Source organism: Rhinichthys klamathensis, unplaced genomic scaffold, assembly GCF_029890125.1.
Source record: "Rhinichthys klamathensis goyatoka isolate OS25496 unplaced genomic scaffold, OSU_Roscu_1.1 h1tg000395l_1, whole genome shotgun sequence".
Lineage (NCBI taxonomy): Eukaryota > Metazoa > Chordata > Actinopteri > Cypriniformes > Leuciscidae > Rhinichthys > Rhinichthys klamathensis.
Window position 1 is genome coordinate 1,230,807 of NW_026606897.1, and position 18,643 is coordinate 1,249,449.

At 42.6% G+C, this 18,643-nt stretch overlaps 1 protein-coding gene across 1 annotated transcript in view; it reads right to left on the reverse strand.

Moving 5' to 3' along the window:
- c4b (complement 4B (Chido blood group)) overlaps positions 1-18,643 on the reverse strand; it is a 73,232-nt gene that overhangs the window by 23,014 nt on the left and 31,575 nt on the right. The window lies entirely within an intron of this gene.

Sequence of the window (18,643 nt, forward strand, 5' to 3'; positions counted from 1 at the left end):
AGAAGAGAAAAATACTACTTCTGCCCTGAGACCAGGAGGGATTCACCTGCCCTGGGACAAAATTGTGGGAAACCTATGGAATGCCAAAGCTGACTTTATTATAAATAAATAAATAAATAAATAAATACATAAATATATGAAGAAATGTAAAAAAGCAAAAATACATAAATAAATAAATACAAATGAGTATTTATACTTTTATTTCCTTATTTATGTATAATTGTATTTTTTCACACTCTTATTTATTTATTTATACATTTATTTATTTCCACATTCATTTATGTATATATGTTTTTATGTCTACATTTATTTATTTCCACATTTATTTATTTCTACATTTATTTATCCGTATGCTAATGAGGGGGCGTGTTTTACCTCAGACATCAGCAATCGAGCTCAGAGTGGCCGTACTGAAGTTTTGAGGCCACAGTGACACCTAAATGTGGAAATAAATAAATGTATAAATAAATAAATGTGTGAAAAATACAATTATATATAGGAATAAGGAATATAATATATAAGGAAATTAAAGTACTTTTCGTTTTTCGTTTGTAACTTTTTTACATTTCTTTGTATATTTATGTATTTTTGCTTTTTTACATTTCTTCGTATATTTATTTATTTATTTATTTATAATAAAGTCAGCTTTGGCATTCCATAGGAAACAATGGTCTCTGCCCTGGGACCAGATGAGACTAAACAGTCATGAGGAAAATCCTACAAAACAACTTCTGCCCTGAGACCAGGAGGGATTCACCTGCCCTGGGACAAAATTGTGGGAAACAATAGTCTCTGCCCTGGGACCAGATGAGACTAAATAGTCATGAAGAAAAGCCAAATTTATAAATTAGACTACAACGCCCTAAATAGTCATTTATTTTTTGAATATGAGTACAGTAAAGCTTATTGCAATGTACTTAAACAAGCTTTCTAGCTCACCTGATTAGCTTGACTAGCTAGCGCTTATGGTTGACATGCATGTGCACACACTGAAAAGGTGATGTTTTTCTGAATTATCTTGTTCTTCTACATTTTTGTGATAAGAACCGTTTGCAACAGCCACTGCAACATTTTAATGCAAGCTACAACACTAGCTTGCTTCTGAAACAGTAGGCTAGCCTACCCTTGAGCTACAAGCTGCACCATTATACTATGATTTCGAGGGCAGAAAGAAAATCACACATAGCTGTACATACAATGCTCCATTTTCATGAAAATTACGTTTTTTGAGAATATTACGTTTTTGTTTTTAAAAAACTTACTTTGAAATGATATAACCAGTTCCTCTTGCCTGCGCACCGGTGGGATTTGACGGTTGAGATTGGTGGCCCCGCCTCTGCAATTCTCTCCTCTCTTGCGATTGGTTGTCAGATTGAACCAATCAAAAACGTTTCTGCCCTCAGGACAACTTTGAGTCAAGAAAATTCCCACCTGCGCTCAGCACACTTCATTACGCGTTAATCTGACACGCCCACGGAGGACGCGCGCTATTCAAACGCAAATGTTGAGGCAAGCCATGACAATGCCCACATCAGCCGTTCCACCGCGGCGGTAAAATGTGGGGTGTATTTTCTGCCTTTTACCGCCAAGAGGCGCTACAATCATAGACTCTGAAAAGTGTTTGTTTATTCTCTCTAATGCGTAATCTGTCGCCGCACCGCGGCTCATTCAGAGCGATTAAAAGCTGGTAGCAGATGAATTCAACAAGTGAAACGTAGTTAAAATAATTCATAATCACAATACTGAAATTAGGCTACTGAAATGAAATTGAATAAATAATGAAAAAATAAAACATTGCAATAAAAACATGTACAGACGTACAGACGATAGCTCAGTGGTTAACGCAACAACACGAGCTTCGAAGAGCTTCAATCGACCCGAGATCGAATCTCAATGTAGCATACATGTTGTTAACCGATGTTGGCCAACAGCGTTTATATTTAACCTTCTTGATGCTTAAATAGCTAACTGTTTATAACTGTTTACTTATTTAAAGTCAAGAGTTTTGTTTAATTATTATTACAACATAAATTTGCTACATTCCTGGAACCGCAGCGCTGCACAAAGGACATAAACTGATGAAGGAAGATTGTCAGCCGATTGCATCAGAAAATGAAAATGAAGAAGCACGTCTTTAGTCTGCTAAATTAGTGTGTAATGTAAAAGAACACTAAAATTACTTAAGTTTGAAACCAAGTTCGATCATTTCAAGGTTTAAATAAAGTGTCGGGACAGTTTTTTTTAAATTTAAAACAGGGTTGCATCGGGTTTAGAGTTTATTTCTTTTGCGATGCAAAATAAGAAACACTAGGCTAATCTTATTCTTGCGACATTTTAAATTGCCAAAGAAATGACAGCTATATTAGGGGAGAACCGGGGCGAAAGTAACACGGGACGAAAGTAACAAAGCGATTTTCTCTGAGCCCTGACTACATTTGCATTTCAACCTATGACAGCACGTTCGGCATGCAGCCAGTGACCGAGCTGATAAATATCACGTGATTTCATCATCGTTTCACGCGGTTAGGTCCGGAAAGCAGTTTTCCAGTATGATAAGTAAATTTCTGAAGCGGTACTTTTTTTTAATTACAAGTTGTGTTTTTCGTTTCATGTGTCACACAGTAATGATCAATCTATAGGTTATTTAGTGCTGTAACACATCCTGAAGTTTGCCTGGTCAGAGTTTTTCAGTATAAAAGTAAATCGGGTTTAAATGTCAGGAGTTCCTGTCGGGACGAAAGTAACACTCGTTACTTTTGTCCCAGTATAGGGAAAACAAGCGTTTCTTTTGTTCCTCCTCTAATGTGGTGACTTTCTGTGTGTTGCAGCATTTATTTAAACATATTTATGTCATATTATACCAACAGAATATGGCAGATGTTTATGAGGGGGCTTTTAAAGCTTAAGTCACATTTAAATCAGCTGATTTCTGTGTCACCATTTTTTTCACTCAATCTGTTTCCATTTACCCTAGTTACATTTAGGTTTTAGCCATACCTTATAGCTTTAACACCTCCACCTATGCATTTGCAGGATTTCTATCCAGATGTTTTTTAAGCACATTTTAAATGTAGGCTATGCATAAAAACAGCTGGATGGAAACATGACTATTGTTACATTATGTTGATAATTTATATTATGCTAATTTAATTTCATATTTTTCATGTTGAAAAAAACATTTTATAAAATGTATTGACAATAAAAATAAAAAATCTAAACAATTCAAGTATGTACTGTTGGGTTAGTTTTGAAACATTTGATGAAACTGAAATTTAAAATGAAAAAATGTAAATTAACAATTTTTTGCAAAGATAAAGGCTAAAATATGTTTGCAGTTACATGTTAACAAGGTCATACTCGGGTATATTTAGGCAAAAAACAAAAACAAAACAAAAAACAAGAGTAACACAAAAAATCTAGCTTGTATATTGTTGTGTTACTTTTGACCCACCTGTGTGTTACTTTCGTCCCAACTGATGGGGTCGAAAGTAACATAAGCAGTCTTAAGTTCAAAGTGAAATTATACTGAAGTTGTTCTACATTTTTACAAAATACCACCTGGTATTGATAGACCACACTTGTGAGTGACTGACCACAGCAAAAATATATCTCTGTCTAAACCATCATCTTTTAAAAAGATGTTTTTCTGAAAAATGGTACTTTCGCCCCCGCTCTCCCCTAAACAATTAAAACAGTAGGCCTACAAAACGAAAATTGTCCAAAGCAACATAATTAAATTAAAACATGCGTTTTTCTTTGCCTCTCTCGCGCTGAATCTCTTTTTAACAAGTTTATTAAGTCTCCCTCGCTCTCCATATGAAAGAGGAACATTAACACCTAGGCCTATTGTCCTGCGCGCTCGATACAGCACTGAACTGTCCCTCCAACCCCCCACCGGCTATCGGAGTCTGAGGCTGATTTAACACAAAGAGAAGTCGCAATTTACACTTAAATCGCTATTCTAGACAGTGTTGATAATGAAGGAATTAAATGATTTAAGTTACATGTAGCCTAGTGATATTTCTGTCATAAAAGTTTATTACTAAATATTTCATTATTTCAGTAATTGATGAAATAAAACTGGTTTGGGCCAGCTTTTTCCAAGCAAAACTAAATATAATATGAAAAAACGCATGTTAATTTGTTGTCATGAACAAAATGTTCAACTCAATATTAAATTCTACAGGGATCTTTGGATCCTTACAACCAGGCATGCAATTTGTGAATTAAGTTTTTTTTTTCTTTATTATTCAAATAAATATCGAACCACGGTGCTTCGTGGTAATGCTGCTAAATTAAATAACATGTATAGAATAATTATGAACTTAAATGAAACAATATCGCAACATTTCGACAAATACATTATTTGATCTGTTTTTACATTTTAATTCAGGGCGATTTAGCCTGCTAAGAGCGAGATTTTCACCCTTGTCTTGTCATTTTCTCATTGGGAAGCGCTTACATAGGCTACATGTTTGAGTAGATCCTCTGTACCTCTCGTTTTCATTATGGATTACATAATCAGATAACATTTATTAGCCTGAATATTTAGACATTTAAAGGCTTTAGACATAGCTGATTTCTTATAGTGACTGAGCTGAAGTGGCTTTCGGTTCATTTTTGTGACGCGCAGTTCGAGACAGAGACGACAGATAAACTTTTGTCGTTAGCAAAAGTTCGAATAAAACCCGACTTTAGAAAAATGCATAGGGCCACTCGGCGTGGTCTGCCAAAACACTTAATTATAAACTTCAATATTTCATTCAAAATAATCTCAAAACGCTTTGTGAAATTTTGAAAAGCTGTGCATGCATTAAGGCCACTGGAACTAATGAACAACTGAAACGCTGGTTTTGATTTTATTGTTTGTCGTTTAAACGTGCTTGTTGCATATCTCTATTTTATATTTGTTATGGTCTATTGGTGAAGTAGCCTATAGCATTGATTACTGTGGAGGGAGGGGTGTGGGGATTCAAATAATTCAGCAGAAGCAGGGATGTTTAGACCAGAAGGAAATCCCAGTCCCCCCTGGCAAATCACACTTTACTTAAAACCATGTTTTTAAAAACTCTAGGTTGTAGGGAATCAAACAAATAATAATAATAGGCCTAATAAAAAATATATATACCGGTATATATATAGGCTATATATATAAAATTACTTTTTTTACAGAACTGCTTTTGAAATTACGATTGGTACCCGATTGGTACAGATGCAAGTCGTTCTGTTGGATACTAGGCCTATTGTTCCTAGTGTAAAATGGAAATGCATGGTAATTTTATTTTATAAATATAAGCAAAAAACTGTATGGTGTAACAGAGTTTTAGAGCTAGACAAATCTCTCTGCATTAATAAATATAAAATTTACAGTACACAATGTTTATTTGAGATTCGAACCCGTGTCATCTTGATGATCGAACCGTCAGTTCTACCGCTCGGCTATTAATCTCCTCACTGAGAAATACCCAAACGTTTCTTTCTCACATGAGCGAGAAAACGTTTTGTCGTTAGCCTGTGAGTGTAGGCCTACTTTAGCCTACATGAATAAAAGTAGACCTTTTACAGTTTTAAAAGATGATATCTTATCTGTATGACCAACAATTACGCAGTAAGTTCTTTTAGCTGTTATGAGAAAAATAAATTCAAATGAACGCGCCGCCGCGTTTGTCAAACTCTAATTCAACATGCCAGAATAAAGCCAGATTTTAGAATAATGCATAGCCACTCGGCGTGGTGCGCCAAAATACCCTAATTATAAACTTCAATATTTCATTCAAAACCATCTCAAAACGCTTTGTGACATTTTAAAAAGCCGTGAATGTATTAAGGCCACTGGAACCAGGATCGTAACTGAAACGCGCTGCATGTCTCAATACAGGAGCAGAAGCGCTGGTTCAGATTGTATTGTTTGTTGTTTAAACGTGCATGTTGCATATTTAAAAATATTTGTTTAAAAATAAATGTTTGTTGTAGGCTTATTTGTAAATTACCATAACTTGTAGAATTTCATCCTTACTGTTAATTGACATTAGCCCCACTTACGTTTTGATAAATGTCCCTTTGCGCCACCTGGCGGTCATTTCGCGAGCGACTTTGAAATGCGACTGGTTTATTTTTATTGTATTGGTCTACTTTAAAAAATAATACTTTATAAGACATTTATGGGAAAAGACTATTTTCTTTTCAAGATGTTTCCAACTGTAACTTTGAACCAATTCTGTAGAATGGCCCATATAGCATTTGACCAGGATTTGTTTCCAGGTATGACTAAAAATGTGCTTTTGGCTTTCATTTATATTTTGATTGTTTGTATATATATATATATATGTGTGTGTGTGTGTGTGTGTATATATATATATATATATATATATATATGTAGGCTATATATATACAAGAAAGAATGCAATGACAATGTACACTCACCGGCCACTTTATTAGGTACACCTGTCCAACTGCTCGTTAACACTTAATTTCTAAGCAGCCAATCACATGGCGGCAACTCAGTGCATTTAGGCATGTAGACATGGTCAAGACAATCTCCTGCAGTTCAAACCGAGCATCAGTATGGGGAAGAAAGGTGATTTGAGTGACTTTGAACGTGGCATGATTGTTGGTGCCAGAAGGGCTGGTCTGAGTATTTCAGAAACTGCTAATCTACTGGGATTTTCACGCACAACCATCTCTAGGGTTTACAGAGAATGGTCCGAAAAAGAAAAAACATCCAGTGAGCGGCAGTTCTGTGGGCGGAAATGCCTTGTTGATGCCAGAGGTCAGAGGAGAATGGCCAGACTGGTTCGAGCTGATAGAAGGGCAACAGTGACTGAAATAACCACTCGTTACAACCGAGGTATGCAGCAAAGCATTTGTGAAGCCACAACACGCACAACCTTGAGGCGGATGGGCTACAACAGCAGAAGACTCCACCGGGTACCACTCATCTCCACTACAAATAGGAAAAAGAGGCTACAATTTGCAAGAGCTCACCAAAATTGAACAGTTGAAGACTGGAAAAATGTTGCCTGGTCTGATGAGTCTCGATTTCTGTTGAGACATTCAGATGTTAGAGTCAGAATTTGGCGTAAACAGAATGAGAACATGGAACCATCATGCCTTGTTACCACTGTGCAGGCTGGTGGTGGTGGTGTAATGGTGTGGGGGATGTTTTCCTGGCACACTTTAGGCCCCTTAGTGCCAATTGGGCATCGTTTAAATGCCACGGCCTACCTGAGCATTGTTTCTGACCATGTCCATCCCTTTATGGCCACCATGTATCCATCCTCTGATGGCTACTTCCACCATGTCACAAAGCTCTAATCATTTCAAATTGGTTTCTTGAACATGACAATGAGTTCACTGTACTAAAATGGCCTCCACAGTCACCAGATCTCAACCCAATAGAGCATCTTTGGGATGTGGTGGAACGGGAGATTCGCATCATGGATGTGCAGCCGACAAATCTGCGGCAACTGTGTGATGCCATCATGTCAATATGGACCAAACTCCCTGAGGAATGCTTCCAGGACCTTGTTGAATCTATGCCACGAAGAATTGAGGCAGTTCTGAAGGCAAAAGGGGGTCCAACCCGTTACTAGCATGGGGTACCTAATAAAGTGGCCGGTGAGTGTATATATATATATTGTCCTTGCATTCTTTCTTGTGTGACACCCCTGAATGAAAGGCTCATTATTATGCAGGGTCACTGTCTGAGAACCACTTAATTATTCATGATAGGGGTTGGGCCGTTCCGCCCATCCGCATATTGCCTTGGCAAACAAAAAAATGTTTTTCACAATTTAAAACAATCTATTGTTTTATGTGAATGATTAGGAAGGATGATTTTCAGATCATTTTGAAGCAAAAACTCTAGGCGACAACGTACATTAGTCAAAAGTCTTGTGGACGCATATTTAGTATGTTTTTTGTGTCCTTATTTCAAAAACTTAATTTTTTAGTTTTTTCAATAACCATGCATAAACAATATTCCCTCAAAAATACAAACATGTACATACATGTTGCTCACACATTATGGTAGACCTGTTTGTGCTAAATAGAGTGTAATTTCACCTGTGCCATTAATATGTTTATAAGCAACTGAAAAAAGCACAAATGTCAGAGCATGTCAAAACATCTCAAGGACCCCAAAAACACCCTGGTCCCCAGAGGGTTAAAACATAAAGACGGGAATTACACATTTTCAATGATTATTTCAATCACGACAACTCTCAAAAAAGTTTTAAAATGAATATAAATAGTTTCATAATGAACGGCCATGTTAATGGATTTGATCTAAAGGCCTGGACACACCAATCAGACGGTCGGCCGTTGCGCAATGTTGGGCCGTTTTTGAACATCGGTCGGCTTTTAAAGGGTGTGTTGGAACTAAAAACTGATGGTTTGCTCAAACCTGTTGATCTGCTGAATTTCAAACAAACTCTCTATCCCTTAGTAAACTGGATGCATGTATGTCTGTGTATGTTAGATTAGTTAGTTTAAGCGTTTAATATAAATTATTGTTTGTATCACACTCAAGGTTGTTTGTTGCTTTGCTCATAAGCATGCTGTCCTTAATCAACAATTAATGCTCAGTGTTTGCTGGACAAACAGGCTAGAATTGATTGTAATATTAATTCTGCTATATTAAGTTAATTCTATTAACTCTTGGATCTCTAACTGATCCAAATATTTATAATTCATTATTGTCACAGTCATTAGTTAGAGCAACTGCCACCAGACGGAACTCTACCCAAGACTATTTTTACTCCCTCTAGGACTTCATTAACCATAACTAACTGCCCAGCCTGATCATCCATGATTTTATTCAGCTGTGTCGCATCATCTCGCTATCCATGCCTATATAAAGCCTGGTTTATCAGTCACTCCTTGCTAAATCTCGCATGTCTGTTGGTACTGCATCTCTAAGCCTTGTATCCTGGTTCTCTTACGAGAGGTTATCTCGTATTGCGTAAGCTAGCTTACGCTACGGGAAAGATTAATCTTTTCTGAGAAATTGAAGCCAAAAATTATCCTATAATTTTGTATCTATTCACAACGCAGTTCAGCTGCAGCAGAGCATGAGCAGGCTAGCTAGCAGCTCATTGGCTCGCTCACAGGGAACTGCTTAAGCCTATGAGGAGACACGAATGAACTCTCGCCCAATGAGAGTCTGACCTGCTCTCATTGCGTCAGAGCCCGCCGAAACGGGCGTGGCCAGAGAGTATAAATTCGCCTCTCAGGCTGTAAATTCTGATTTTTCATATCTTCAGCGAGGCTACACGCATCTGCTGATCCTGAGAGAAGCCGCCGTCGTGGAAAAGGCACCTTCTAGCGAGCATCTGGGAGTCTGAGGAAGCCGGCCATCTTCGCCACCTTCAGCCGTCCTGCAAGCTAGCGCCATCCGACGGATTCATATCCTTTACCAAAAAGCTTCTTGTATTGTGTGTGTGTATCTAAAAGAGCAGCGAGCGTCTTTTTTAAGATGCCTCGCACACCTCATGCCGCGTCCCTCTCAGCGCCAGAGCCCGCCTTCTTCTGCACTCTCTGCCTGGGACTGGGACACGCAGAGCTTTCTCTCGCCAACGGCGGATGTTTCCTCTGCGATTGGGCTTCTGTTGTTGACCCTGCGGGCTCGACTCGAAGCGTTACGCCGCCTCCCCCTCTCACCGCCTACGAGCGCTGAATGGGGGACGAGCCGCTTACAGCTGTGCCAACCGCGGCTAGCTTTCTTTACTTTACAAGAGAGCTAGCCCGGCCCCATGCATACGCGTCACCGGCAAGTGGGTTTATAGTGCGTTAAGTTCCGTCGAGACCGAACTAGTCGCTGCTATCACACCCTCTTATCTGCTCGCGCTATTAAGCCTGTGTCTTCCCCTAGCTCAGTGGTGGAACACAAAGCTTTTCGCGCCAGAGACCCGTGTTCGATTCCGGCTCTCGCAGATAATTTTTTATGCAGCTCTGAGCTCTCGGCTAGCTTTCTTACGTTACAGAAAGCGGCCGCGCTCTCCCGCCTGCATATAACGCCGCTAACGTTACATAAAGCGTTTATAGTGTATCAGTTCCGCTGAGGCCGAACCTGTTTCTGCTATCACGCCGTCTTATCTGCTCGCGCTGTTATGTTTGTGTCTTTACCCCTGGCTCAGTGGTGGAACACAAAGCTTTTCGCGCCAGAGATCCGTGTTCGATTCCGGCTCTCGCAGATAATCTTTATGCAGCTCTGAGCTCGCGCCCAGCTCTCTTACGTGACAGAAAGCGGCCGCGCTCTCCCGCGCTCATGAGAAACGTTCTCATTTCCGAGCATAAAGCTGGACAAATGGGTTATAGTGTGTTAGTTCCGCTGAGGCCGAACCTGTTACTGCTATCACGCCCTGTTATCTGCTCGCGCTACTGTGCTTGTCAATACCCCTGTGGCTCAGTGGTGTATCACAAAGCTTTTCGCGCCAGAGACCCGCGTTCGATTCCGGCTCTCGCAGATAATTTTTATGCCGTCACAAGTCCAGCCTCTGCAGGCTAAAAATAGTCTTGTGAGCGCTGCAAGCGCTGCAAGTTTCTAACACGCACTTGCACGCGACGCGCGTCACAAGTGCAGCCGATTTCAGGCCATATATATATCCCGCTGCAGGCCGCTCACGTGACCAGCCTCAGCTGAGAAAAGGACGGCTATTTCTCACCATGGCTGAACCGCCATCAAGGTTTCGCCCTCTGTCAGTCCCCGTTCACACGGCTACTGCAGCAGTGTACACCGCCATCAACAAGCCGGTCTCTTTTCCCGCTTGCATGTGCACAAACGCCGTTTTCACCGCGTCCCAGAGAAATCCAAAAAAAAAAAAAAAGTGCATAAAAGCCTCTTGTGTAGAAAATGTGCCCACAACACTGTGTTCACTCATACACAAAACACTGCATGTGCACAAACACCGTTTTCACGGCGACCCAGAGATATCTCAAAAAGAGCATAAAAACCTATTGTGTAGAAAATGTGCCCACAACACTGTGTTCACTCATACACAAAGCACTACATGTGCACAAACACCGTTTTCACGGCGACCCAGAGATATCTCAAAAAGAGCATAAAAGCCTCACGTGTAGAAAATGTGCCCACAACACACTGTGTTCACTCATACACAAAAGCTTTTCAGTTCCCGTGTGTCTCACAGAGCCCACTCTCATAAAGCGGTTCCAACCCGCTCGAGTTTCAGAGTGCATAAGCGCGCCCACGAGCCCGTGTGCGCGTCCCACCTCTGCTCACTCTGTTACACGGCCCTTAAACTCCTCTCTGAGTGTAAGTCCCGCTGTCATAAACACTATGAGCGCACCCGCGCGGCCCGCTGTGTGCAGCAACGGGGACCATGTAGCCATTCACCCCTTAGCGTTACGCTTCAAGCGTGGGAAGCTATTCCGGGAATTTCCCAGTGGGTGCTAAACACAATAAGGCTAGGCTATCGCTTACAGTTCCACCGCCGCCCTCCAGGTTTCCGAGCGCGGCTAGAAACTATTGTGAACCCAGAAGCAGTGACTCTGCTCCGTTCAGAGATAGCAAGACTATTGTGAAAAAGGGCTATAGAGAGAGTTCCTCTATCTATGAGCGAGTCGGGGTTTTACGGCCGTTATTTTCTGGTTCCAAAGAAAGACGGCGGCCTCAGACCAATCTTAGACCTCAGATTTCTGAACAGAGTTCTCATGAAGAGACCGTTCAAAATGCTCACTATCAGAAAACTCCTCGCGCATGTGCGCCAGGGGGACTGGTTCATTTCACTAGATCTGAAAGATGCCTACTTTCAGATTCAGATAAATCCCCTTCACAGGCCATTCGTACGTTTCGCCTTCGAAGGCCAGGTTTATCAATACAGCGTCCTCCCGTTCGGCCTATCCCTAGCACCCCGCACGTTTACGAGGTGCATGGATGCGGCGCTCGCCCCCCTGCGGAGTCAGGGGCTGCGAATACTGAACTATTTGGACGACTGGCTGATTTTGGCACAATCACAGAGGGAGCTACTGTCTCATCGTACAGTTCTCCTCGACCATCTGAAAAGTTTGGGCCTCTCTGTCAACTGGACAAAGAGCGCACTTCAACCCAGTCAGACTATCTCCTTCTTGGGTATAGAGCTAGACTCGGTCTCAATGACGGCTCGTCTGTCTACACAGCGCGCGCGCCGTGTGCAGCGTCTCGCCGCATCTTTTCAGATGAACAGACTCACACCTCTGAAAACTTTTCAGAAGGCGCTGGGTTACATGGCCTCAGCCTCTGCAGTGCTCCAGCTGGGGTTACTGCGCATGTGCCCGCTTCAGTTCTGGTTGAAGAGCCGTGTGTCTCACCGCGCGTGGACCACGGGCCGCCAGCTGATAAAGGTAACGTAGACCTGTATCACAGCTCTGCAGCCATGGACCATGACAGAATGGTTTCAGCGGGGCGTTTCCTTGGGGACCTTTTCTCGCCGAAAAGTCTTTTTCGACAGACGCATCCAACATGGGTTGGGGTGCGGTCTGCGAGGGCTCACCGGCCTTCGGCCCCTGGTCAGCTCAGGAGAGTCTCCTCCACATAAACTGTTTGGAGATGCTGGCGGTCGAGAACGCGCTCACGCGCTTTCTGCCGCGCATTCACGGTCACCATGTGCTGATCCGTTCGGACAATATGGCTGTGGTCTCCTATCTAAAACCGTCAGGGCGGCGTCAGATCCAAAATTCTCTTCCGGCTGACAGAACGCATCCTAGTTTGGTCCCAGTGTCACCTGCTCTCGCTCAGAGCGACGCACGTGCCGGGCCATCTGAACGACGGTCCAGACAGTCTGTCCAGGAACCCCATTCCCCCTGGCGAATGGTCCCTGCACACTCTTACAGCCCAAAAGCTGTGGCAAATATTCGGCAGAGCAGAGGTGGACCTCTTCGCCTCAGAAGAAAACACCCACTGCCCAATATTTTTCTCAAAACGCGAGGATGCGCTAGCCCAGACCTGGCCCAGCCGCCCGCTTTATGCATTCACTCCGGTGTCTCTGCTACCACAGGTGCTTCAGAGAATCAGGGGAACACGCCACTCGGTGCTCCTCATAGCCCCGCGTTGGGAAGGTCAGACTTGGTTTCAGGAGCTCACTCAGCTGTCACAGACAGCCCCGTGGCCCATTCCAGTCAGAACAGATCTCCTCTCCCAAGCTCGCGGCACGATCTGGCATCCCCACCCAGAGCGCTGGGCACTTCATGCGTGGGTGATCAACGACTACCCGTTGCTTTGCCAGAAGGAGTGTTAAACACGATCATGCAGGCTAGAGCGGCTTCTACTAGAAGGCTCTATGCGTCTAAATGGTCTGTGTTCTCTAAGTGGTGCACCGACAGAAACTTGGACCCACGGTCATGCGAGGTTCCTTCCTTGCTAGTTTTTCTCCAAGAGATGCTGGATAAGGGCAGGTCCCCTTCCACTCTCAAGGTGTATGTGGCAGCCGTCGCGGCGTTCGCTGAACCCCGGCGTGGCCAGTCACTGGGCAAAGATGGCTTAGTCATCCACTTCCTCAGGGGAGCTAGAAGGATGAACCCCTCACGCCCCCCGTCGGTGCCGATTTGGGACCTTTCCATAGTTCTCAAAGCTATGAAAGCCCCCCCATTCGAACCGTTAAACACCGTGGAGCTCAAATACCTTTCGCTCAAGACTATCTTCCTGCTCGCGCTCGCGTCAGTGAAGCGTGTGGGGGACCTTCACGCGCTGTCCAGCAGCGCTTCCTGTCTGGAGTTTGGGCCCAATGACTCCTTAGTCGTTCCCAAACCTAGACATGGTTATGTCCCAAAAGCGATTGGTACCCCATTCAGGGCACAAGTTATTTCTCTATCGGCTCTGCCTGCATCCGATAGCGAATCTGACTCTAATCTCCTGTGTCCGGTCAGGGCCCTGAGATTATACTTTACTCGCACTGCTCCGGTCAGACGAGCTGAGCAGCTTTTTGTTTCGTTCGGTGGGCGCACCAAGGGGTTGGCCGCCTCGAAACAGACTCTGTCCAGATGGATAGTTGATGCCATTGCAGCCGCATACGCGTCAAAAGACCTGCCATGCCCTCTGGGCATCAGGGCCCATTCCACTAGAGGCATGGCCTCATCGTGGGCTTGGTCCAGCGGAATTTCCATTCATGATATTTGTGTGGCAGCGGGATGGGCTTCCCCCTCCACCTTTATCAGATTTTACTATCTGGAAGTTCCCGCCTTGCAGGCTAAACTACTAGCAGTCTAGTATGTTACAGCTCTTCTGGTTGAGCTGCACTATAGGGAGTTATTCACGCAGACCGGTCTCGTTCTGTCCCTCCTTATTATGTGCTTATGTACTTCACAAACCCCCGGCCCGCTCCGCTGGCCTTTGTCACATGTACATATTTTATTCCCACTCATAAGGGTTCCCCGGGGTCCCCCCTGGGACTCATAGTGGATGCTTAGCACGCACGGCGTTGACCAGGTGTTCCCGTAGCGTAAGCTAGCTTACGCAATACGAGAGAACCTCTCGTAAGAGAACGAATCGGTTACCTAACGTAACCTCGGTTCTCTCTAGATGAGGGAACGAGTATTGCGTTCCTGGCCGTGCTTGTGCTACTAGCGTTCTCGCTTCATTCTATGAAAACCAGAATTTACAGCCTGAGAGGCGAATTTAAACTCTCTGGCCACGCCCGTTTCGGCGGGCTCTGACGCAATGAGAGCAGGTCAGACTCTCATTGGCCGAGAGTTCATTCGTGTCTCCTCATAGGCTTAAGCAGTTCCCTGTGAGCGAGCCAATGAGCTGCTAGCTAGCCTGCTCATGCTCTGCTGCAGCTGAACTGCGTTGTGAATAGATACAAAATTATAGGATAATTTCTCAGAAAAGATGAATCTTTCCCGTAGCGTAAGCTAGCTTACGCAATACTCGTTCCCTCATCTAGAGAGAACCGAGGTTACGTTAGGTAACCGATTCGTTTTCCCACGACTTTTTTTTTTTTTTTTTTTTGCCTGGCCTTTTGGATTTCCCAGTTTACCTCTGCCCTTATCTCAGTCATTTTTTGGATTGTTTATTTGTGTATGACCTTTGCATGGATGTGGATTACAATTGTGGATTACCCTTTTAATAAATACTGCTTTTGGATCCTCAACCTTTGTGTCTCAGAGCAATTTTATAACAATTATAACAAGTTATAATTAATTATTCATATTTCCCTTGACCTAATTTGAGCTAATTTACATTGTTATTCACAGCATGGTAGCAGTATGGACTTGCTATAGACAAGCGGCTGTGAACATGTAAGATGCTTCTGACTGAATAGAAATGCATAAATCTAGACACCAGTCTCGTCAATTAAATGGCTGCGTCAATGACACAGCATGTAAGTGGGTCAGGTGACAGATGGAGTATTTATTTAGTGTTTATTTGAATGATTTTTCAGTTCTATTCAAAGTTATTGTTAATAATAAAATGTTAATTAATTTTAGGAGCATTTTCCTTAAATCATCCTGGCGACTTCTGGCCTCTAAACTAAACAGGAACTAAACTAAAGAAAAGTCGATGGAGGCGTCATGATTTGCTTATGCTTGGAAAGGCTACTTCACAGAGTGTACTCTTGCAGTGTTGCCATGTCCACTTATTATAAGCGTTTTAGGCTTGTTGTTTAAGATTGGCTCATAAAGCGATCAAGTTTACGGAGTTATTAAAGTCAGCAGGTGCAGGTCCCAATATTTTGGTCTTATTTTCAGCATAAAGCATTTGGATTTATTTTGTTTTATTGTGGGCTTGTTTTGCTCTTTGTTTCCCTTGTGGGCTGTTTCTAGCAAAATCTAGCAACACAAATGAGTCAAGGTTTGTACCGTTTTTCCTGTGATTTCTTGCACCGCACATAAAGAAGAAAGAAACATGTCTGGTGCATGTTAAAATACGCCATTATACGGTGGCAGAGAGAGCTCAACACGCTGCAACAGAAGAAAACACATACAAATAGAAAAAAACGTGTGCAAATAGAAAAAAACACATGCAAATAAAAAAAACACCCGCAAATTAAGAAAACATCTTCATCAGTTTCACAACACACGTGTGCTCCAAATACTCACAACACCACCAAATACAGAAACGCGCTGCAAAAGCTCACAACACAAATACATAAACGCGCTGCAAATAACACGGACCACAACGGAAATGTTTCCAGGGGAACCAAATAAGTGACTGCCACGTGCTGGCATAGATAGATATCCATAAATCTATGCGTGCTGGTGCTTACAGCTTAAAATTCTACTTTATTTATTTATTTGTGCAAAACATACAGAGATTAATTTTTTTTATGACATACAACGTGTATACAATGTACACAATGTATTAACAATAATTATGTGCAATGTCATCAGAATACAAATGAGAAAAGAACAATGAATTGGAAACTAAAATAAATAAATAAAAAAGATAAAGAAGATAAACATGAAGGAAAGATATTTATCTATACATCAGTTACACTGTACAAATTATTTCATGTTATGTTTACATTTTCATAAAGAAAAGTTTCGTAAGAAATGTTAGGTAATGTAGGGTCCAAAATTTTAAAGTTGAGACACACAGATATATAACGCATATTTAAAAAAAAGTAAAAATACAAATGTATTTGCAACCGTTATGTTAACAGCATTATATTTCTGTCGTAAGACCAGCTCTTCAGCTGATGGACGCCGTGCTGCGTTGTCATGGGAACATCCCAGGTGTAAATAATGAGGAATTACGTTGTCTTTAGTTGCTCCTTCATCAAGTGCGTTCCACACGGCTATAATGGCACACTAGAGCCCTGCTCACTCCAAAGTCCCACTTTAAGGGCTCTGCCGTCTGCCCTTCGAAGGGAGGGCACAGAGACGCTCACGAGCAGTAAGCACGTCCCAGCCGGGTTCGTCACTTATTTGGTTCCCCTGGAAACATTTCCGTTGTGGTCTGTGTTATTTGCAGCGCGTTTATGTATTTGGTTGTGTTGTGAACTTTTGCAGCGCGTTTCTGGATTTGGAGCACACACGTGTTGTGAAACTGATGCAAGATGTTTTTTTTAATTTGCAGGTGTTTTTTTCTATTTGCACACGTTTTTTTCTATTTGCATGTGTTTTTTTCTATTTGCATGTGTTTTTTTCTATTTGCACGCGTTTTTTTCTATTTGCATGTGTTTGCTTCAGTTGCAGCGCTTTGAGCTGTCTCGGCCACCGTACCATTAACAACTTAGTTGTTCAGTTCGGTTCTGTACACACTGCGTAGAATTTTTGTACATGCGGTTGTCGGTACCTGGGTTTTTCGGGAGTTAATTCGGTTGTAGAATGTGGTTGTTACTGTTGTAAATTACTGAACTGCGTGTGTACAGAACAAGATTAAGCACTAAAAGGTGAATTGACAATCAAATTTTGTTGCAGTGTGTATGTGGCCATAGAATTTCATAGATATATGCATACACTGATGAGCAAATACATTATGACCACCTGCCTAAATGCTGTTGGTCCTCCGCGTGCTGGCAAAACGGTGCTGACCCGCCGAGGCATGGTGTCACGGTTCAGGGTGTCACTGGTTCTTTTCTGTTGTTTGTTTTGGTCCTGTCATTTTCTGCAGCTCATGGTCTGAGCAATCAGTGCTGCCTCATAGTGCTGTGAGCACAATCATGAGCTGATCCCCTACATCTGTCGCTCGTTTCCCTTACCCTTTATATTCCCAGCTGTGTCTCCCCCTTGTTGTCAGTTGATCATATGCTTTGTCGCTTGCATGTCCCATGTTCTTCTGTTGCTTACTTGCTGGCGTTTGTGTTCAGGAACCTAAGACGAGGGGTTTGTAAGCAAGGCCATCTCCCTGGCTGGACCTGGGATTCGTCATTTAGTGGATCGCCCTGTTGTTCTCTGCCTGTTGGTGGTCTCCTCTACCTTCATGTCCATTGAGTGTGGGCAGTGCGCATGGGAACCACCCTATGGAGAATCTACGGAGAGCACTGTGTCACAGAGTTTTTGTTTTAAAATTGATATGATTTTTTTTTATTCTCAAAGTTTTCTAATAAACTTTTCTCAGGTTCATCACAGCATTTGAGTCCTCCTATTTTTTGAGTTCCTGACACATGGACTCTACAAGACCACTGAAGGTGTCCTGTGGTATCTGGCACCAAGACATTAGCACCAGATCCTTCAAGTAGTGTAGGTTGTGAGGTGGAGCCGGTGTGGATCAAACTTGTTGGTCCAGCATATCTCACAGATGCTCAACTGGGTTGAGATCTTAGGACTTTGGAGGCCAGGGCAACACCTTTAACTCTTCATCATGTTCCTCAAACCATTCCTGAACAATGTGTGCAGTGTGGCATGGTTCATTATCCTGCTGAAAGAGGCCACTTCCAACATTTTCATGAAGGGGTGTACCAGTTCTGCAACAATATTTAGGTAGGTGGCACATATCAATTTTAAGTCCACATGAATGGCCGGACCCAGGGTTTTCACTATAAAAACCCTGGGCAACCCTTTGCCCAGGGCATCACTATACCTCCACCGGCTTGTTGTCGTCACACAGTGCATCCTGGTGTCAACACTTTCCCATGTAAACGGCGCTCACGTACACAGCCGTCCACATGATGTAGAATAAAACGGGACTCATCTGTCACGGTTCATGAATTCACTGGCTCGCTCTGTGTGTGTGTGTGTGTGTGTGGGGGGTGTGGCTGCTGATTAC